The sequence below is a fragment of the Lactuca sativa genome, chromosome 2, assembly GCF_002870075.4.
Source record: "Lactuca sativa cultivar Salinas chromosome 2, Lsat_Salinas_v11, whole genome shotgun sequence".
NCBI lineage: Eukaryota > Viridiplantae > Streptophyta > Magnoliopsida > Asterales > Asteraceae > Lactuca > Lactuca sativa.
The window spans coordinates 196,745,118-196,769,292 of record NC_056624.2 but is presented as its reverse complement, the minus strand read 5'-3'; the positions used below and the strand labels follow the sequence as shown (position 1 = coordinate 196,769,292).

At 37.2% G+C, this 24,175-nt stretch overlaps 1 pseudogene; it reads right to left on the bottom strand.

Moving 5' to 3' along the window:
• Positions 1-19,193: 19,193 nt before the first annotated feature.
• LOC111899915 (CLP protease regulatory subunit CLPX1, mitochondrial-like) lies at positions 19,194-22,971 on the bottom strand (annotated as a pseudogene).
• Positions 22,972-24,175: the final 1,204 nt, after the last annotated feature.

Genomic DNA, 24,175 nt, shown 5'->3' with positions numbered 1-24,175 from the left:
ATGGGGACTATTTCACCCCTACCACTACTACATAATAACATAGCATACTAGCACATAAAACATAATAGATAATGTTATACCAGACAATTATCACAAAGACAATAATCTCAACTATAATCAACTACTAGTGAGCCGACATTGGTGCTTTTGAACCACTCCTCCAGGAAGGTAACTCACCTCGTGAAGCTGAATGCAGAATCTCACGGTAGTAAATCTCTAGCGGTAGCTCCTACGACTCCCCGGGCTATCATCACCGCAATAACACATAATCAAAAACTAATAATCCTTCTTAGGGTAATATGACCATTTTACCCCCTTAATAATTGGTCCAATACCTAGGGCCTAACACCTTAACATGAAAGGCCCCAAATCTAAATTAGTCTTCCCAACCCTCAAGTGGCCCACCAATTGTAACGCCCACAGATCCGGGCTAGTCAATTTAGAGACAATAAGCATCAAAATCGAGCTTTTGATGGAAGATTATTTAGAAGGATTACTCTTAACCAAGTTGTATTATATGTTACAAGGGTTCGATACATATAAAGAACGCCGAAATCCAAGTTATAACGAAGAAGTTATGACTCGTCAAAGTTTTTCGGCAAAACCGGCATAACAATGGGAGACGTAAATAGTGAATTTACGATAGAGGACTTTTTAGCATTAAACAAAATTCGTAGAATATGTTAAACTGATAGCGTCCATAAAAAGAACGCCCAAATCCGACTTCGTATAAGGAAGTTATGAATTTTCTAACATTTGGCATAGGAGTGCACGGCCCGAAACTCGAATTTTAGTTCGAGCAGTTTTTGGCCTACACAACCTAAATGAGAGTTGAAGATCTCATTAATAGGAACTAAATGGTAAAAAGACAGACAAAAACGGAGTCCGTATGTAGAAGTTATGAATTTTACGCGGACATTTAACAATATAATCTCTTCCTACTGTTAAATTTAAGATCGGTCGAGAATTAGCCGACGGAGTCTAAATGAAAGTTTTAGATCTTTTTTTACCTACGCGCGGATATAAAGAATGTCGAGATTAGAGCTCGTATGTTAAAGATATGGACGAAACTTGGTCCCTGCTCTTCAAGTGCGATAAATTCGACACAGTTTTGTAAATCTGAGATAGAATGAGAATTAGCTGACGACGTCTAAATGAAAGTTGCAATACTCGTAAATACCAACGCATGGATATAAAGAATTTCAGAAATGGAGTTCGTATGAATGAGTTACAAATTATAATAGCATATTTATTTATTAAAAATGGAGTTCGTATGAATGAGTTACAAATGTATATATCATTGGAAAGGTATCGACGATGCGGTTATTATAAGACTAGTGTTGAGTACTTTCGACACTAGTTTAGTACAAATATCGTTAAATCTATTTAAAATAGTGTTGAGTACTTTCGACGATGCGGTTATTATAAGACTAGTTTAGTCGCTTATATAACTATAAGGTCATTAAGTAATTATGGAGGGTAGTTTTTGTAAATTCAATTACTATAAATAAGAGGCTTTGGCTCTCATATTTCTTGCACGATTCTCTTGATTTAAGAGTCTTTCTCTTCTTATCCCCTGAGCATTTCGGTCCCTCGTGATTCGAATTCTCTTTCTGTAGTTTTAGCATAGTAAGGCGAGCGCTGAAGCGCTGCACGAATCTTTCTTAGAAAGATTCAGCGACGAAATTCTGCCCCTGTAGAGCCCGAATCCTAGCTAAAACCCCCTTGTAAGTAAGTTATGCATACCCTATTTTAATATAGCTTATATTTAAAACTAGTATTGTTATTATGAACTTATAATAAATATTTGAGCTATTATTATGACTTATGTAAGTGTCGTTATAATATCTTTTTAACTACTCGCGGTACGGGGAATCTGGTTTAAAGGGCCGCATAGGGTTGTTGGATTTCAGAATGGTCCTGCCCTCCGGTGTTTTATGTCTAGCCCCTGTCTGTACATAGTGGTTGGAAAGTATTGTTTAAACGCTTATATAATAATAATAATAATAATAATAATAATAATAATAATAATAATAATAATAATAATAATAATAATAATAATAATAATTAGTCACGGTAAATATTAGACTAAAATCTAGTGGTAATAATACTAGGTTTTGTCGAAGGAAATTATTCTAAAGTAAACGAAGCGTTGTCCGAGTACCGAGTCACCACCTTATCAAGCGAGTGCATGGTCCCTTTCATCTTACACATAGATATGAAGTATTTTATATAAACTACGTGCTATGTGTGCATATTATCTGTATACTTGCTATCTATGTTGGATTAACGATTTTATACAAGTTTTATATGATTTAAACTGTATATGTATTTATATCTACATAATATGTTGGGTAAAACATGGGTAGATGAAATATGAGTTGGATGATGAGTTGAGAGGTGATATAGATGATGAGGGAAGGGTGAGAGGTGGACGATATGAGAAGCCTTGTTCCCAAATGCTTGCCCCATCATCTAGCAGAGTATGAATGACAACCACGAACTATTTTAGACAGTCTAGTGGAACACTAGCAGGCACGCAACCTGTAGGTGTTGTGAACGATGTGTTCACCCGGTGTACTCTAAACCTTGGCGATCATGCAAACTTGATGCCTAAACCCTGGTGTCTATGTAGACTTAGTGCCTAAACCTTGGCGATCATGCAGACTTCATGCCTAAACCTTGGTGACCATGCAGACTTGGTGCCTAAACCCTGGCGACTATGCAGACTTAGTGCCTGTTGTGTAAACCTTGGCAACGATGGACTTCGTGCTGATTCCTTAGGATGATCCTTCGGAATAAATGAACAAGGAATAAATGATTCTTAGGGCAAATCCTTAAGAGTAAAGAAGATAATGGGGATGGGTAATATGGTTGACTGTTTGATGATTAAACCTAATAATTATATTATTGTGGGTTGAAAACCCTATGTACTCACCAGGTTTCCCAACCTAACCTACTCAATTTATTTATATCACATGTGTTGATATGAAGTCACATTACACTGAGAGATTAAGGAGATATAAATCACTAGTGATAATGAATGTATGTTTTGTTTATGCTTATGTTTCTGTATTGACGATGACATCCCAAATGTTTTAAAATGAATAAAAATACTTTTCTTTGTAAATGCTTTGATAACGTATTTATCATGTTTTACTGGGAACAAATTCCGCAACATTTTTATTAAAAGAGGTACTCTGATTTTTATAAAGCATAAACAAAATCGGTCTTTTCTGGCCGTGAAAATGGGGATGTCACAGTTGGTATCAGAGCATTAGTTTAAGAGAACTAGGAATATGGATTTATTTCTAGACTTAAACTTAGAATGCTAAGCAATGATTGTGAGGAGTGTGTCTTAGGTAATACACCTGAATAGACACAAGCAATAGCTTATTTAGGGAAAATGCCTAACATGCTTTTATGTGCTAAATGATTTATGATGCTAAATCTATGATCGGATCTATGGTCTGTTACCGACCGGATCTAGAAACTTTACGTGTTCAGACTTCTAAACGTTTAATTATGGTAGTAGAACTGGCATGTAACTTTTCGGACTAATAGGGAGATTTGCACGTCGATCGTAAATAAATTCTTTCCTATCTTAATTCTCGTCATTACACACCAAAATTCTGAATTGGTGTATAGATCGAAATGGCAAGAACCCGAAGTGGAGTCGGGAACGCAAATGGAAATAGGAATCAACATCCCCTAGTGATTGAACAAATACCTGTTATAGTAGAAGCTGCACCTGAACCAATCACCATGGCTGGAGTACAAGCCATGATTCGGGCTATGTTAGCTGAACAAAGGGAAGAAATGAGGAGGATGTTGCATGAAAATAGGCACGAACCTACCATGCCTATTGAGCATCCTGAGCTGATCCTCGAGCAACCGGAGGAAGGAAACTACACCCGTACTGTGAGTCAAGTTGGGACTCAAGGAGAATGAAGGAATGACCCAGAGAGGGGAAACGACAAGGATGGACTAATGTATAAGAACTTCTTGGGTGCGAAGCCACCAAGCCTTTCCGGAAGCCCGAAGCCGGTTGATATTATGGACTGGATCTCCAAAATGGAGATGGTGTTTGAGAGTTGTGAGTGTAACGACAGCCAAAAGACTGTCTTTGCAGTCAAACAACTAAAGAATGGAGTGCTAAGTTGGTGGAAGTTGTTGGCAGATACAATGCCACAAGGAGAAGCCATGCGAATGTCTTGGGAAGCATTCGTGGAGCAGTTGAAAATGCAGTACTGCTCAGAGATAGATCTGATAGATCTAAACAACGAATTTCAGAACTTGAAGAAAGGAAGGATGAGTGTGGATGAGTATGCCACCGCATTCACCTCATGTCTATAACATAGATCCAGGTCCTTTAAGACCTCCTAATCCATAAAGTCACATACTTTATGTCTTTGCATGCTTGGATGGGGGTAAAAACATGATTTAAGTCCTTAAACCAACTTAGTGAGCATCAAACACTTGCATGGTTATGGATTAACCATCGAGGTCCGATTTTTATGACTCTAAATGCTTCCAAGAGCTCAAAAGGACAACTATTTTGGTTTGGAACTATCAAGATACAAGAAACCTCAACAACGGGGTTCAAAAGTGACATAAAACACCCCAAAATCAAATCTAAGCATGCAATGGTCAAGTTTGAAGCTTGATACCTCAAATGAGTAAAAAATGAGGTCAAACTTCTAGATCTACAAGTCCTTTCCAACCTCTTGCTCCTTCTTCAAAATCACCAAAGTTACACCAAAAACTCAAAGTAAGATACAAAATATGATCAAGAGGGTTAGGGTTCGAGTTGGGCACTGAGAGGGCAAGGGAGGCTGGGAGGATAAGGGCTTTGAAGATCATAAGTTGCTTAAATAGGGTGCAAACCCTAAATTTTAGGGTTTTAGAGGTTGCATGCGTATGTTGCGCGTACCCTTTGGTACGATGGGTGTATGCGCATGGAATTTGCATCCTTATCCCTTGAGTACGTTGAGCGTACATGGCATGGTACGCCCTGCATACGACACTTCTCGGCCCAATCAGAAGGACCCAATGGTCAAAGCCCAACCCAATTAAATTCATTAACCTTATATAAATATGAATAATACCTTATAAGTTCTGGACGTTACATAGTGATAGGCTAGGGATCTTTAGGGATTGCATGATAGAATTGCCTGATGTATGATGTCTAATAGCTTAGGATGACTTCTTGTATGAAATTGACATCATTACTATAGTTGCTTCGTGTATGCATAATAGTTGTACATAACTAAGATTTTATAGCCTATGAATGTTTGGTTTAGCCTTATTTCTTGTTCCTTGTTTGGTTGTAGGCTTAGGGTAGAATCAAGTATTCAACTGTCTATAAGATCCAGCTTTATGTATGATTAGCATGCATAAGTGGTCGCATGGTCGATGGAAGCTTCATGGATGAGTACATGAGTGAGCAGCCGGTTAGATAAGGAATGTTTAGCCACTCTCGATAGAGTGAGGATAGGATGTATGAGTATCTTGGTTGTTGTATTTGTTTCAGGTGTTTGTGATGATCCTTGAGATAAACACGGGTAGGTGTGGAAGGTAGTATGGGCCCGTACTACTTAAAGCACAGGATCCATATGCGTAGCAAGGAAGTCACAGAACATGAGGGTTTGGTCTCGCCATGTGATTGTAGTATTATGTATTATGGCCTTTCTTATGTATATCTTGGTTTATTTTCAGTATGGTGTTCACGAGAGGATCTGGTTCCGGATCTGGAGCGAGTGGCTAGAGATGATTGTTGTTGTGGTGGCTACTGTTGTCCGGGGATCTTTTTCGGAGTTGTTCCGGTCTATCAAGTCCGCCATGATTGAGCTATTTGATGATCAATATGTTTCGCTTTCTGATGATGTTGTTGTTGTAGTTACCACAATTATACCACGCCCCCAGAGTTTGATAGGGTCAGGGACCCCGTGATGAGATTGCTATCTGATGTGGAAGGTTGTTTCTTCACATGTTCTTGCCTTGCTGACTAGACGATGAAGTGCAGATTGAACCTTATCCAGTTGGGGGCAAAGGATTGGTGGAGCTTGGTTACTAGTACTTACACTCCTAAGCAGAGAGATGTTTTTACTTAGGAGTAGTTCTTGGAGATGTTCCATGTGAGATACGTTCCTTTGGTGGAGAGGGAGAGGTTGGCTCAAGAGTACTTGGATCTGAGACAGACGACATAGACGGTGATGGAGATCACCAAGATATTAACTAACATGGATCTTTTCGACCATGAGTTTGCTGCTTTGGAGCAGGCTCGGATGACTCGATACTTGAGCATGATCAAGATAGATATTTGACAGTTCGTGTCCACCCAACATTATAGTACCCTCGTTGAGCTTCAAGATGTTGTAAGGAGGCGGGAGATTGAGATGAGGATTTAGACTATGGAGTTAAGGCAGACTGTTGTTCAGTCACAGCATGCATGATGCGATTCAAGCCTGCTGATTCAAGATCTAGGGGATAGAGAGGTTGCACTTATGGCAAGTGCTGCAAGGTTCATGAAGGTGTTTCCCGATCATCATCTGTATGCTACAACTATGGCAATGAGGGGCGTTATGCCAAGTATTGTCATCAACAGGCCCCAGTACCGAGCGTTAGGATTTGTTATCACTGTGATCAGATGGGCCATGTAAAGGCCCAATTTCTATTGCTCGCGGATAGGCCGATGCAGGCTCCAACACTAGATACTTTGAGGATCATAGATGAACGTTAGAGTAGGGCGGAGCCCCCGAGGGATTGAGATCATGCTTTCCAGCTCACTGCAAAGGAGGCCAGGGAGATGCCAGGCGTCGTTACTAGTATGTCTCCATTTATTATTATGTCGCTTATTTTATGTTATGCTTATATTTATGATTATGCTAGGTACATTCTTAGTGAATTCCTTACTTGCTTTTGTGCTTTTAGACTCGGGTGCAATTCAGTCTTTTGTGTCTCAGTCTTTCAGTAGGAATTTTGATATGAATCTTGGAGAGTTGGAGTGTCTGTTGCGGGTTTCTATAGCCAACAAACACGCGATTTCTGTATCGAGCGTTTATCAGGGTTGTATCTTGGAGATTTTTAGGGTGCCTTGTCCGATTGATCTGATTCCTATCTTCATTGGGGATGTGTGCGTGATAGGAGGGATGGATTGGTTGAGCAAGTATAGGGCTATGATTGATTGTGAGGGTCAACGGGTGGTGGTTCGAACCCCAAGTGGAGGAGAACTGGTTATTTATGGAAATGGTACCGGGATTGGGTCAACCTTTTGTTCTGCGGCTAGGGATCAATAGTATATTCAACATGTTTGTATGGGTTATCTTGTGTATGTGGTCAATACTCGAGATGGGAAGCAGGTTTTAGTTTCGGATGTGCCTATTGTTAGAGTTTTTGCTCATGTGTTCCCAGAAGAGTTACTCGGTGTGCCTCCTGCGAGGCAGGTTGAGTTCTTGATCAATTTGGTTCTAGGTGTGGCTCTGACTACTAAGACGTCATACCGATTGGTACGACCTAAGATGCATGAGTTGTCCTCACAACTTTAGGATCTGTTGGGTAAACAGTTTATTAGGCCGAGCAGTTCTCTGTGGGGAGCATCGATTTTGTTTGTGAAGAACATGGATGGTTCACACCATTTGTGCATTGATTATCGGGAGTTGAACAAGTTGACGGTGAAGAAATGTTACACACTTCCGCAGATTGATGACCTCTTCTATCGGTTGTAGGGTGCATCTAGGTTTTCCAAGATTGATTTGAGTTTGGGGCATCATTGGATGAGGTTTAGAGAGGTGGACATGGAGAAGACCACTTTTTGGACTCATTATGGTCATTACGAGTTCATGGTGATGTTGTTTGGGCTCACTAATGTGCATGCGACATTTACGGATTTGATGAATCAGGTATGCAGGATGATTGTCAGTCGATCAGACATTGTTTTCGTTGATGATATCTTGGAGAGATTCTGGGAGTTTAAGGAGAGAATGGTTGTATGCCAAGTTCTCGAAGTGTGAGTTTTGGTTACGAGAGGTCTAATTCTTAGGGTATCTCGTTAACCAGAATGAGATTTTGGCCGATCCAGCCAAGATTGACTCTGTGATGCAGTGGGAGGTTTCTAAGTCTCCCTTGGAGATAAGGAGTTTCTTGGGATTAATAAGGTATTATTGGAGATTTATTCAGGATTTCTCCAAGATTTTTGCACCCACACTCGTATGACGAGGAAGGGAATGCATTTCTGCTGGGGGCTTGAACAGTGGGATGCATTCGAGACTCTGAGACATAAGTTATGTGAGGCCCCACTATTGACCGTCATTGAGGGTGTTGAGGATTTTGTGGTATTTTGTGATGCACCATCATCGTCCTAGGAGCCATTCTTATGCAGTGAGGGAGGGTTATTGCTTATGCTTCTTGACAACTGAAGCCGCATGAGGTTCATTCTCCAACTCATGATTTGGAGTTGGGAGCAGTGGTGTTTTCTCTCAAGATTTATCGACATTATTTAAATGGGGTCCTATGTACTATCTATGCAGACCAGAAGAGTTTGAGATATCTAATGGATTGGTCAAATATGAACATGAAACATCGTAGGTGGCTTGACGTGGTCAAGGATTATGATCGCGAGATTCCGTATCACCCAGGGAAAGCGAATGTGATCGTTGATGTTTAGATGGCTAGTTCTGATATTGGGAGCCTATGTATGAGGATTTCAATTGATTCTCCATTGTTGGATTTGATTAGGTAGGCTCAGGATGGGGGAATCAAGAAGGAGAATTGGAAACAAGAGAGACTCAGGGGCGAGATTGACATGTTTATTTCTGACAATAAAGGATTATTGACCCAGTATGGTCGGGTTTGGGTACCAAATTTTGGTTGGATCAGCCAGACTGTGCTGGAGGAGGCACACAAGTCCATATTTAATACACCCTGGAGCCACCAAGATGTATATGGATTTGCAACTTAGTTATTGGTGGTCGTGCATGAAGAGGGAGATAGTCTGGTATGTTGAGAGGGGCTTGACCTGTCGGATAGTCAAGGTCGAGCACCAGAGGCTGCATGACAAGCTTTAGCTTTTGGTGGTTCCCATGTGGAAATGGGAACATATTACTATGGATTTCATTACCAAGTTACCTCGGATGGCTATGCGGTTTGATGCGATTTGGGTTATAGTTGCTCGGCATAGTATTCCAGTTCCATTGTATTTGATCGAGATGTTCGGTTCACTTTTCGTTTTTGGCAGAAGTTCCACAAGGAACTAGGTACGAGGTTACATCTTAGCACTGCTTATCGTCCGCAGGCTGACGGCCATAGCCAGAGGACCATTCAGACAATTGAGGATATTTTAAGAGCATGTGTCATAGATTTCGGCGGGAGTTGGTACTCCTACCTTCCCCTGGTTGATTTTTCTTACAACAACAACTATCACTCTAGTATTGGTACGCTGTCATTTGAGATTATCTATGGGAGGAAGTGTCATAGCCTATTTTGCTGGGGAGAGGTTGGTCACGGGGTTATGGGGAAGACCGAGGTGGTTCTTTAGATGACATATCTTATTCAGTAGATCAGACAGAGATTGCATACGACTCAGAGTCGGCAGAAGAGTTATACTGACATGTGTCGATCTAAGTTGGAGTTCCAGGTCGGTGATAGGGTTTTGATGAACGTGTCACCCTGGAAGTGTGTAATATTCTTCAGGAAGAGGGGAAAGTTGGGGCCCCAGTATATCAGGCCATTTCGAGTGATTGCCAGGGTTGGCAAGGTAGCTTACAGGCTGGATTTGCCTTAATAACTCAGTCTGATCCACTACACCTCCCATGTTTCTCAGCTTCGGAAGTGTATGTCATTCCTTTGGATGATATTCAGGTTGATGATCGCCTGAAGTATGTTGAGAGACCAGTGGCAATCTTGGATCGAAAGTTGAAGGCCATGTGGAACAAGGTGGTATCTTTGGTCAATGTCCAGTGGTAGCATCAGAAGGGGTTTGAAGGGACTTGGGAACCGGAGACAGAGATGCGAGAGCACTATCCTGAGTTGTTCTCAACAGCGGACTTCGAGGACGAAGTCTGATTCATATGGGGGAGAATTGTAGCATTCAAAACTCAGGTAAATTACATTTTTAACCCTTATGTGCGAGAATTGTTTGCAAATTGGCCTATAATGGCATTTTCGTAATTTTTGGGTGAAGCATGCATATGCTGGGCGTACATGACAGAATCCTAAACCCCAATTTTTAGGGTTTGGACCCAATTTAAACATCCTTAACTATCAAGGCTTCTTGGTTCTTTCTTTCATCAGCCTCCAAGCCCATTTCGACTCCGTTGCAAACCCTAATCCTTTTGAGAGCATCTTTGAGCCATTTGTGTGTGTTTTGGTGATCTTGAAGGAGGAAGGAAGAAGAAGAGACCGTCTTAGAAGAGTAGAGCACTTTTGAATCCAGAATCACATCATCATTTGACACCTTTTGAAGGTAAAAAGATATGGACTTGATGAAATATTGATTAGATCTTGTTTAGTTGTGGATTTGTGTTCTCTTGGTCCCATAAGCTTGGTAATATGAGTATGGGTTACTCTAATTCATATGAGTTGTCAATTCAAACATTTTGGAGTGTGTAGAAGCATAAAAATGTAATTTTGGTCATTAGTTTCCTTCCATCCATGAACTAGGATGTCTTAATGAGTTAAAAAGTTAGGGTTTTGGTATTCAACACTTAATAGCCATGCAAGACCATAGAGTTAGAAACTTTATGGTTAAGAATAAAATTTGAGGATTAGATCTGGAATTTGGACGAAAGAGCTTAAAGAATTAAGCTTTTAATAGAAGGAAAGGAAGCAACTGAGTACGTTGGGCGTACCCTAGGTACGCTGCACGTATAAGGTCAAAGACCCTATTTCTAGTCAAGCTCGAGTATGCCATGTATACCAGCTGATTACACCCAACATACTCAACTGAATTGACTCAGCTTAACTTTTTGACTTTTTGGTATTGACTTCTTTTGACCAAGTTCGACCTAGGAGTATTTTGGGTATTTTTATTATAAGTTAAGTTTTGTCATGTTCCAATGAATTGGTGACCGGTTGAGCTGATATTCGGAGCGGTGTCCTGTTCAACAATCTTTTCAAACTGAGAGGTAAGTTTTTCCTCATTGTACTTATGGGTTGAAGGCACCAATTCCATCCCACAAGATTATGTATCCTGGAATAAAGGATGTTGTTATGTTGTAGTGAATAGTTAGATATATGTCCTGGTATATAGGATGTTGCTATGATGTAGTGATCTGTAGATATGCCTATTTGTCTGATAACTAGTTATATGATTATATGTTGATGAATATATGTTATTTGTTATGTATATGTCGACATGGTATGTTGGGGTTGAGAATGTACTGCTTTGTGTTGTCAGTCAACAGACTGGGCATTCCAACCGAAAGGTTGTAGGTTGGTACATTCCAACCGGAAGGTTGTGGGCCAGGGGAAATCCAACCAGGAGGTTGTGGACCCAGCATGTATTAGGAAATCCAACCAGAAGGTTGTAGGCCGGAGCATTCCAACCGGAAGTTTGTGGGCTAGGGGTAATGTAACCAGGAGGTTGTGGACCTAGTATTTGTTTAGTTATATGTTTTTGTGGTGGTACTTTAGGGGAACTCACTAAACTTTGGCTTATAGTTTCAGTTTATTTTTTAGGTACTTCAGATGATTGTGGCAAGGCGAAGGCATGATCATGTAAATCCTTTAGATTTTATGTTTTTGGGATTTTAGGATACTCTGTTTATTGACTATAACTTTTGAAACAATGTTTTGTAAACAATTATGGTTATTAGGTTGTATTTCAAAAATGAAAATTTTACTCAGATTTGATGTTATAATGTTTTTCTAGATTTTGATCTCGTGTTTGCAGTGTTGAAAGAAATGAAAGAAGTGAAGTGGTTTAATTGGAAAAGCCAAGAGATTTTGAATATTACAATCAAGAGCCACATCTTAGAATAACTGCAGGGTGCCTATAAAATGACGGTAAGGGTTTGAAAGAATTCTACAGAAAAGAAGAGGTTTGGGATGGTCTTACGTCATTAATAAGTAGAGAAATTCATTACAATTTGGCTTAAAATACATTCTGTGAAACCTCCACGATGTGGCCATCTCCTCCATGTCGTGGCATTTGATTTTATCGTGATCAAACTCTGTCAGACTCACCTCCACGACGTGGCGTATACTTCCAACATTGTGGAAAAATTTTGCACACTTTTTGAAGATGTGTCTTTGGGTTATATTTATCCAGCACATCCACGAACGGAGAGTCAATAGGTACTGTTTTTTCAGCCATTATACGAGATATCAACCACACAAATTTCAATTTCGATCTCGCCACTACTACCCTATGGGAGTCTGTTCCAGTTTCTCCCTCATTAATTTTATGTTCTTTAATTTTTTATGCATGCAATGGGGACATTGCATGAAGTAAGTTTGGGATAGGGGGTCGAATATTGGCATGCAAGCATACTGATTTAAAAGATAAAATAATAATAAAAATAACTAGGATTTAAAAAAAATAGAAAAACTTGAAAAATTGTCTAAAATTGAATCTAGATAAAAAAATTATTATGTTGTTGTGTGAGACTTAGGTTGTTAGAGTTATGTAGGGTGATCCGATGCACACTTTGCTGCTTAATTGAGCCAATATATGTTCTACTATATTTGTGGCTTCCTTATCCTAGTGAAATCATGGGACAAAAACATAACCTTGTTTAGTTTGAAGGACATAATATGTTTAGCATCGTGTACCTAAAATATATTCAAGAGAACTTATGTAGTCGTTACACTTTAGACTAATACATTTAACCAATAACGGTTGAAGTTAAGTTTCTAAGCTTAAGCATATGTTTTTAGGTTTTTAGTTTTGAGTGAAAAAACTAGTAAAAAAAATAAAATAAAATAAAAAATGTTGCAAAAGTTTGAGTGAATAAGAGTCTACAAAGCTAGAAAGATCAAATGTTATGAAGAAAAGTTCAAAAGTTCCAAAAATCGAAGACTCAGGTTGAAGAATAAGGCAATTTTCCAAGTTATTATTTATTGTAATTTTCTTTCTAGGTTATTTTTCCATATGTATGCTTGGGTGCTTAACCATAAATACCTTGAGGTAAAGAATGATTTATGAGGATATATTTGGAGGGATGGATAATATGAATGTTGTTCAAAATAAATGGGAAGTGTTTGTGAGGAATTGTGATTATTTAGGATTGGAGAAGTACTTATGAGTCATTAGATGCAAATACATGCATTATGGTCTCGACGTAATGGATGAGCTCAAAATCGATTGTCTTGTGCGATGTTAGTGGCTATGGTTTTGATGTGACAGTATGATGATTATAAAATCAGATTTGCTTGGTGGCAAGAAAAAGTCAAGTGTAGGGTATTTTGATTTTTGCATATTTATTCATATACTTTGTGCATTATCTTAATAGTTTTAGCTACAATTGTGCTTATTTTAGGACAAACGGTACTTGCTATATTTGAAATATGTTTTGTAGCAACAAATACCTGCTCAGGATGAAAAGGAAGCAAATGCGGAGCTCGAAGCAGGAATATTGGACCAAGTCAATCAAAGTCAAAAGAACTCAAGAAATTTGAGGCTCACGACGTAGAGATCCTTTGCCACGCCGTGGTGAGTAGAATATTCGCGATCAAATTTTTTTCTTGGAGGATACGCGATTTAAATGATCGTCACGCCGTGGGGACTATTTGCCACGACGTGGGAGCCAGCTTTATGGAAATTATATATTTCGAACATTAGGTCGAATGGAGGGACTTCTGACCAATTTTCTGGAGAAGAGCTGGGACAAATACCCTCTGGAAAAACATTGGAGGATCAGAATTTGATTAGAGCTAAATTATTGAAGGGATCTATACGAAAAGAACATTAATTCTTTCGGTTTGATACCTTTAATCATGTCTAGTCTTATTTGCATTGATTTTATGTTTTCTGCTATGATTATGGGATAAAACCCTTATACTTTCGTTGGTGATGATTAACCGTTTAAACTATGTGTTAATTTCAATATTATGACTAATTATTGTTGGTTTTAATAGTGTTGATAATCAAAACCTTACATGTTTAAGTTATAGTTTTTAATTGCCTTGATACAAGTTTTGTGTAGTAGATGATCATTCAATTTACAGGAATTTGTTTACCTAGTGGTTTATGATCATTAAATTGATAAATCTTAGATTAGGTAATTAAAGTTAGTAACTTTAACTATGTTAGAGAGCATAATTGATCCATATTTTGTGCTTGGTTGCTTGACTTGATCATAGAAAAGCAACTTATAGATTTATCGTGCATAGCCAAATTTATTTTAATATCAATTTTGTGTTGACTTGTGTTTGGTTATAACATATTAAGTCATGGATTGGCAACAATTTGGAATTTGATAATAATAACTAGTTACATCATAATTTGGTAACCAAGAATAGTAAGTTAATAAGAAATCAACCATAGGGAAAATGGTGGATTCGGATCTAACGAAAGTACTCTTTAATATTGAATTCAATTTGTTTTATTTTCTTAGTTTAATAGTGATATTTGGTAGTTGTTTGATTTAAGTTCTTATGATCTTGCAAAATCAGTAAAACCCCTATTTAAAGTTTGTTTCCTAGTTTAATTTTTTGTAATTGTTTTATTAATAAAATTATGTTCCTTATGTTCCACACTCGACTTACCAAAAACTATTCTATAATTTTGACTAGGTACACTACCTAAGTGCAATTAGTAGTTAAGTAGGTTAGGTTTATAAATTTAAAACTGGTAGGTATATAAATTGCACATCATGGAACAATAGTCTTGGAATAATCATGCCCTTCATCCATATCTCTTATCTGTGACTACTAAATAACATAATTGATAGGTTGGATCAAATCAAGCTTTCTACTACATGATCCTTCTTTTCTTGTACCAGGTTTCTTTCTATTCATTTATGGTAACATACTCTTAGGTTCTAACTCCTCAATAACAACTCTAGAAGGAGACTTAAAATAAGTGGGTACCCTAGTCTGATCATTTTCAATATACACCTTTATTAGCTTGTGTTTAGGGAAATACAAAATCGATTTAAGTACATCTTGGTCATTACCTAAAGGCAATAATCCATAGTCTAAGGGGTAATCATGGATGCAGAATGGTAGTAAATGGTCTGCTCAATTTGGTACCCTAATTCTCAAACAATGTCATCAAATTCATGGACTGAAAATAAATCACTGTCAATGTCATCTATGTATGATAAAATATTGTTAATGCATTTCTTTATAGGTGGCTTGGTGAAGATACCACTATAGTCACTTACAATTAAGCAAGTCACTATCAATTCCACTTAACTTTTCCTCACTAGTAATCAATACTACATATATTACAGAATCCTCCAACAGACATTTCTCTTCCTAGCATTGAAGCCATTTAAACTTTCACAACAATATATTCTTACGCAAGTATATTATTTTGACCACCAAGGTAACTATAAATTTACGATTCTACAAATGATAATATTACAACCACCAAGACTATTATCATAATATAATGCTAACATACAAGAATTTATACATTCTCATAACACCATGAGGTTACAATCACCAAGACCACCACGAATAACAATTGCCAATATGGTGGTGTTACTGTTACCAAGACCACCACGAATAACTTATTCTCAATATTATGGTGTTAAAGTCACCAAGACCACCACTAATTTTAGTTCATGATATTATAGTCACAAAGACTATCATGACTAACATTATTCCATCACAATGATACTTCCAGCACTAAGCATACCATTACAACCATATTTGCGTCAAAGATAAACAATGGTAATTATAACACTAAGCATACCACTAACAACTGATTCACATATAGTGGTAATTACAATACCAAGCATATCACTATTTCTTTCTAAATAATCTACAAGTATTGTGTTACAAACACCAAATCTACCATTGACTTGAATTCCTCGAATAACAAGCTTTCAATCACTTAGACTACTATAAATTTCAGTCCTATAGACTTACAATACAATGTCGTTATTGCTATAATTCCATCAGTAATATACAACCTTATCACATTACCTTACGATGAACAAAACCAACTCAATCTAATACCTATATGTACACTAACCATACACCAACCTCCTGCTACACAATAAAGATAAAATAACACTAACCAAAATATCAAACATTCCACTTACTCAGAAGGCATAGTAGATGTAACATTCGATCCAGATATGAATCAAATTTTATGCATTTATTTTAAATGGGGTGGCCACGACGTAGTGGAGCATCACCATGATGTGACATAACATTTTGGATCGTGGGATTTAAATGACCCACCACGACGTGGCATGTGTTTTAGTGGAAATCCTAATTTTGGGATTTTGACTTTATATAAGGAACATTAAGGCTAGGGTTTCAGCCTCCATCTTCCTCCCAACCTCAGAAACCTAAACCCTAGCCTCTATTGAATTTATGAGCTCATTCTTGGTGCTTTTTGGTAATTTTAGAAGGAGAGAGAAGCTATTGGTGAGGTGGTTACTTGGAAAATATCATTTCTTCAGCTAGCATATCTCTTGGACCGTGGTGAGTGTTCAAGACTCAACCTTTTCTTGCCATGTTGCTATATCTTTTGGTTTCTGTCCCATTTTCACTACTAGAAAAACAGCATTTTACGACGCTCATTGCGCGTCGTAAAAGGCTCAGACGACGCGCAAATGCGTGTCAAGGAAGGCCCTGTCATAAAGAGAGACGACACACTTTTGCGCGTCATCTATAGACGACGCGCATTTACGACGCGCAATTCGTTTACGACACGCAATGCGTATCAAGGAAGGTCCTGTCATAAAGGAAGATGACACACATTCGCGTGTCGTAACCTTACGACGCGCGTGTTAATGACACGCAATGCGTATCAACAAAGCCCCTGTCAAGAAAGGCCATGTCATAAATGAAGATGACACACATTTTTGCGTATCGTAAATTTAAATGTTTAAAAAAAATAAATTTATATATTTATTAATTTTTAAATTAAATTTGCATTTAATTTCTCATAATAGAAATAAAATACCATATACAAAAAATACAATCCATTGCATAATATAAAATAAAATTTCACACTCAAAAAATAAAATAAATTGCACAAATTGTAATGTCATACAAAGAATCATTCAAATGTTAAACAAAAATAATACATTGCTAACATGGGTTATACATTCCTATAAAACTAACAAATAATCATACAACTCTGTTTCTTACTGGAAAGGAATGTCAAACATGATTACAAGTCTCCCTTAATCTTGATTACTCACCTGCTTAAGTAGAATGTTGTTGTTGAGAAGGTTACCTAGCAACAGAGAAAAACACAACACCTCTCCCACAATCACAACATCATTTACAGAGAAAGGGTTGTCAATTACTTTCATTAAGACTTTCATTCAATTACAAAAATATTAAATAAAAGGGTGAAACAATAACTTACTTTTGATAAGTTGATCTCCCTTAGAGCAAACACAGCTAAAGCATTAAACAAGACCCTATTTCAAAATTTTATAAATACACAAATCATGATACCTGATATTGGAATACACACTTTGAGACATGAATAAATACGAGTAGATTAACCTGGATACATAGGAAGTAAAGATGGAAGGTGCCAGAACTCCGGGGGCATTGGGTTGGTTCCTTCCCACTCGCACACACCAAGCCAGAACTCCACTTAATCCAACACCAAAATAAGCCTGCATTCAGAAAGCTGCAGGGGTGAGTCACAATTCAAGAATCTGTTAAAATTTGAGGAATAACATGTTCAACCAAAACAATATTAGAAAACAGGGTTAAATGTGGAACATAGCAATGTAATAATTATCAAGGTGCTGGAATACTTGAAATCTAGATTATTTGCTTGTTTGTACATCCAGACGATTTTATCACGAACATAAGTCATGTTATCAACTTTCTGAAGAAGTATACCAAGACACTTGTAGGAGAAGAATACTCTCAATAAGATAATTTAATTAAAAAAATGTAATGATAATGATAATGAGTTCATACCTGTGAAGTAGTGCCGAATGCTCATCATCATATGTATAAAGCTCATACTGCTTTGCAAAAGCATTTCCAAGAGAAATGACCCAATCAATGTCTTGAACAACATCCAAAGTTTCTGCAAGAAACTACAAACAAAAAAAGAAATAAATAATAATGACATGAAAAGTAAGACTATCGATCTATAACCTCAACAATAAGATAAAACAAATTATTATTAAAATCAAATAATGATAATACAAATTGTTACAAATTATGGGACAACAGGGTCTTCTATGATGACATATAAAGCAGCCCTATTACAATATTACCCTTGTGGGACAGCAGGGTCTTCTTCTATGATGACAAATTGTGGGACAGCAGTACATGACTAAATGCATGTAGATTGATAAGGTTGTTTCTTTTTTACTTAATAAAATCAAAATGACTTGTCGTGCTAAGTGAGAGGTTGGTCACTTTATGTATTAAGACCCTCCCTATTACAATATTACCCTTGTTTATTTTTTTATTTTATTCAACTTTTGACAATCTCATGAAAAAGGCACTATCGACCTCGTTTTTTTTTTCAATGTTCACAGAATTTTAAGCAAAATGTTGGCATCTATTTATCTGTTGTTGTTTGTTTTAGAATTTGGAGAGAGAGAGAGAGAGAGAGAGAGAATCTTCATGCCTTTATGGTGTATCAAAGGAGGGCACGAAAAGACAACCTAGTTACCATCCTAAGCAATTAGTGGTCCTAGACCATGTGAAAAACAGAGCTCATATCATAAGCTGATTTCATAAAAAGATATAAAAAGAAAGACTAAAGAGCCAGTACCAGTTGATCAAACCCATGACATCTTTTGTGTGCCCAGTGAATTTGTTCATGACAAGTGAATCCGAAGGACATATTGCATTTGCTTGCAAAAAAAACTATACACAACCAAAGAAAAATGAAATTACATCAAACCAAATAAAGAAAAGGGTATTTTAGACATTTTTTTAAGAATGTGGTATAGCAATTACTACCTGCTCAGCGAGTTTAGGTAAGTGACACCTAAAGATTAAAAACAAATAATTTAATCATATTACACTTTGATAATATTATCATTTTTTAATTTAAATAAAAGAAAAAAGATAAATTACCCAGGAAATAAGCGTGCAACAGTTCAATAACCAGACATAGCTTGATCATCTGCTTCTTTGGGTGCATAAGCATTCCCATATCCTATCCAACCAGGGGCAAATATTCCTTCCAAGTTACCTGTAAGTGTTGTGATAGATTAATCAAAAATTAATTAATTAATCAAAAATCAAAAATAGGATGGAACCTTTTAAGTTACCTATTAAGTGTTGTGATAGATAATGGGCAAGAGCAGCTTCACCATGGAGGATTTTAGCGCCACTCCCAACTGCTTCCTCATCAACAACCACAACATCTATTATATCTTTACCTGTTCTTTCATTAGGAATCTGCATTACATTTATAAATTATCATTCTATTTCTATCATTTCATTATAAAAAGAAAAAAAATAATACAGTAGTAATCTTTAGACACAAACCTCATACATGGCATCCATAAATATGTTTTCCAATAACGCCCTCAGACCACGGCCCCAGTGTTCTTAGTTATTGCTTTTCTTGTAATTAATCTTAAAGCACTTTCTGTATAGTGTAGGTTAACCTGCAAAAAATAATAAACAATTACAACTAACATTTTTCATTAGTAAATCTGTTGACTGTTGAGATGAAAGAATACTTAGTTGATTCATCTGAAATAACTTGTTGTACCGTTTCCCCAATGCATTCTTTGGTTGAGGTAGCACCTACAAAACATTATTTCTTATTCATCCACATTACTTTACCCATAGTATATAGGACTTATTGAGAACAAAAAGAAACACACCTACCAAAAGTAGTTAATTAATGCCTACAGTTAATGAAAAGGTACCGGGACAGGTTGAGGCTTTGTAAGAGCTAATAAGTTGTCAAGAATTGGAAACCTTCCAACAAATTCAGGTATCAGACCATATGCAATAAGATCACTACTTTCAACCTAACAAAAATAAACACACTAACAAATTCAGGTATCATAACTCACTGATATTCTACGGCTCAAGTAACAGAGAATGTAAAAAATGGTTAAAGAACATCATCTGTAGACAAAAATGTACAAAAAAGAAGTAATACGTATGTATTTCATCACAAAAGAGCGGATTTTACATTTAAACAAATGCTTCAGAAAGGGTAACTATACCTCACAAACGAATCGATGGTTCCGAGTCCGTATAAACATGATGTGAGAAGACGATTTTACTTGCAAGTAATCCATGTAAAAGAGGTGAACTAAAAACTGCAAAAAAAATTAATTAATTACCTTTGGCATCATGAATGATTGCATTATGCCCTAATCGAGTTCGTTTGCACTTTCCGGTGGTCGGCACCGTCACGACGGCTGCCCTCCTTTTTTTTCGAAGGTAGAGCAAACAGGGAGAGGCGGTGGAGGAAACATTGACAAGGAGCGAAGGTAGACCACGTTGTTGTTTCCCTGTTGAACTAAAGAGGATAAATCGATTTTGTTTTGGAGTAGAAGGGGTGAGATAACCGAAGTTATTAATAGAGAAAGACAAAAAGAAAATATGAAACAGTGGAGGGCCGACGAACGCACCTGGCCAGCCGGTCTCTTTTTCGTCGATTCTGATTTCCTTTTCTTCGATTGAACATCACAAAACCAACACGGGACCAACAATTTTTCCTTCCTCCCCACCCCGGAAGACGTGGAATCGATGCCCTCTATTTTTGGAAGTTGGATCGATGGATACTCGTCCTTGTTAGATTTTTTTTAGGCTTCAAAATTGATAGATTTTTTTTCGATTCTTTCAAGTTTGAATCAGAAAATGAGAAAGAGTTAGGGAAATCAAGAGTGCAATGCTCGTCCTTGTTAGGTTGAAGATGAAAGATAGATAGAAGATAGAAAAAAAGGCGGGTTTTCAAAATTTTGGGGATTTCATTTCCCCCCTTGTCTACTAAAAGCGCGTTTCATTAAAATTATAAAGCGACAGGTACAGACGACACGTGTTTAAGATAAAGCGCCCTCCGTGTTTTTAATTTTTTTTTTTCTTGAGACACTAAATTAAGGGCACACAATAAAGCGTGACGTAAATCCTTAAATTTTTTGGAGAGATGACACTATTTTAAGGGCACGTCCTTTTGCGTATCGTTAATTATCGCGTGTCGTAAAAAGCGTCTCATTAAAGGTCTTTTTTCTAGTAGTGTTCCCATGTTTTGATGGATTTAAGTGATAGGATCTCATAAGGTTTTCAACTTTATGAATCCCCGGGTTTAATGGAGCATTTAGTGTCTTGGATTTGATTTATAATCAAGTTTTGATGTCATTCATGGGGTTTTGGTCATTAAACCAAAATTTTGACCTTGATGGAATAGGCATGTATTAGATATGCAAGTTCATAAAGCCACGTATTTTAGGGTTTCTTAGGAGTATGAAATATTTATGGAAACTTTGGAGGTGCAACTCTGAGGATTTGGTGCTTAATGAGAATCTAGATGTCTTAAGTTACCCTATGTGGTTTGGGTTGGGACTTTGCCTTATGGAGGGGTGTGAGGGATAAAGTCGGAAACTTTACTCATCAAGACAATGGGAAGGAATAAATATGAGCCTTGGAGCTCTTGTAGTTGAAGGAAATGACTTATCGGTTTAAGTTGTCCAAACTCATCACCACAACGTGGTTGAGGTCGCCACGACATGGTGACTTGGTCAAGACCCATTTGTTTTTTCGGTTTGTAGCCACGACGTGGCGACTAGCTTGGTTGAATTTTGACCGTTGACTTTGACCAAGTTTGACCTAAGGGTATTTTGGGTATTTTAAGACGTAGTTCGAGTGTTGGTCACTGTTATTTGTATAAGTGACCGGTAGAGTTGGTATTCAGAGCAGCGTGTTGCCACAACTATTTTGTCTGACTGTGAGGTAAGTCTCCTCACTATACTCGTGGGTTGAAGGCACCAATGCCAACCCACTAGGATATATTATGTAGGAAGACCAGGTGGTGGCACCTGGAAATTACATCAAAGACCTGGATACAGTTCTTGACAATTATATGCAAGACTAGGATCTGGACCTTGGCATGTATATGTAGTATGCTTGTTGTCTTTGTGATACTTATGTGGAAGACTAGGAGGTGGCTATTGGCACCGGTCTGTAAGACCCAAGTTTTGGCCCTCGACCTGGCAAGGAAAGACCATGACACAGATTGTGGGATAATGTCAAGACTAAAGTTGGCACATAACAATCTCTATTGTATCTATGGTATGTGGTATCTTAGAAAACTCACGAAGCTTTGTGCTTACGATTTCAGGTACTTTCGGTTCGAAAGGGAAGGGCCAAACCTGACTGCACAACATCGCCCATAGTTTTCCACATTGTCAATTAACGATATTACTTTGATGTTTAAATAATATATTCACTTTGATCGGTTTTGGAACAACTCATTTGTATGATATATTGTTTTGAAAATGAAAGTTTTACTATGAATTTTTGGGACGTTATAATAGACTTACATTCGTGTTAGCTACTTTTAAGTTCTATAAGCTCTCTTCGTAGTAATTAATATTACATAAACTACTAATTCTCCAGTAATGGTATTACAATCACCAAGATTACCATCACTCTTCCGCAACAATCTATCAAATCTAGCGTTATGGACATTGAGTTTACTATTTATTTGCATTTCTCCACTGATGATATCATAGCCACCAATGCTACAATCATAAATTAATATTTCTAATCATTTTTATATTTATGCTACTCTAGAACTTCTAAATACCCATTAACAATTCATATTTCTTAACTATATACAAGTATGGCATTCATACACTAAGTCCATTATTACCTTGCATTAACTAATATCATTTTACAAGTATAATGTTCAGTCACTAAATTTGCCAGTGACCTATAATTCTCCAATACCAAAGTACAAGTATAACCTTACGAGTTCCAATCCTAGACATTACAATACACAATAATCATACTAATGTATTTAACACGTCAATGCAATATAATAATAACATACATCTAGACAATATATATATATATATATATATATATATATATATATATATATATATATATATATATAGAGAGAGAGAGAGAGAGAGAGAGAAAAGAAGTGAGGTTACTCACCCGGTTAGTTAGTGAAGACTAACTATGATTCCGAACATAACTTATTTACAGCTTCCCAATCCATTGCTTGTCCAGACCTATTTGGACAATATATATCAAGTTCATTAGAACATGTCGACTTACCACTATATCAACCACAACGATCAATTACCTGGCCACTAACTTAACCCGGTAACCATTTGTTACCGAATTAATCAAGTTTCCAATTATAATTACCTTACGACTTAACCCGGTAATCCGTTGGCCCAGTCGACAAATCTCGATACACTAGTGTATATCACCAGTACTGTTTAAATTAAATATTTAGCTGATCACCGGGTTCGTCATAGCACAATATCATGAAGTCTCGTAACACCTACTCGGGTCTAACAACCCTCTACAAAAATATTACAAAAACATATTTACATAAAAACGAGATAAAAGATATCTCTACAAATCCTGTAATTCAACCCTCGTACCCCCGTACACCCAGTACAATTTTATGGTAACAATTATCGAGAAAGACATCCTGAGCCTTTGCCCCAATCTCGTGCGTAAAAACCCTTTAAACGACACAAATGGGGAGTATTTATACTTCAGACGCATCGCGTCACGGTGACAAGGATTTCTCTGGATTTGCCACATTTTCATCCTCTCTACCCATGTATCTAGGTGACTCGATTCACACATCATCATGGTGACACACCATAGACTGTCTAACTTTGACATTCGTTAACTTTCTCGGAATAGCAACATACTTTGAACCTAACTTCAAACGGTAGAACTTTGTTTTCATTGATCTTTATATCCACATAATCGTCAGAGTAATCTATCACTTTTTTCTACTAGCCTCTGTCGATTCTTACAATAACACTTGTTATAAAAACGAGCATTAAATAGCAGTTAACAGACAAAATTTGACGAAGTGAGCAAAAATGATTGTATGTTAAAAGTT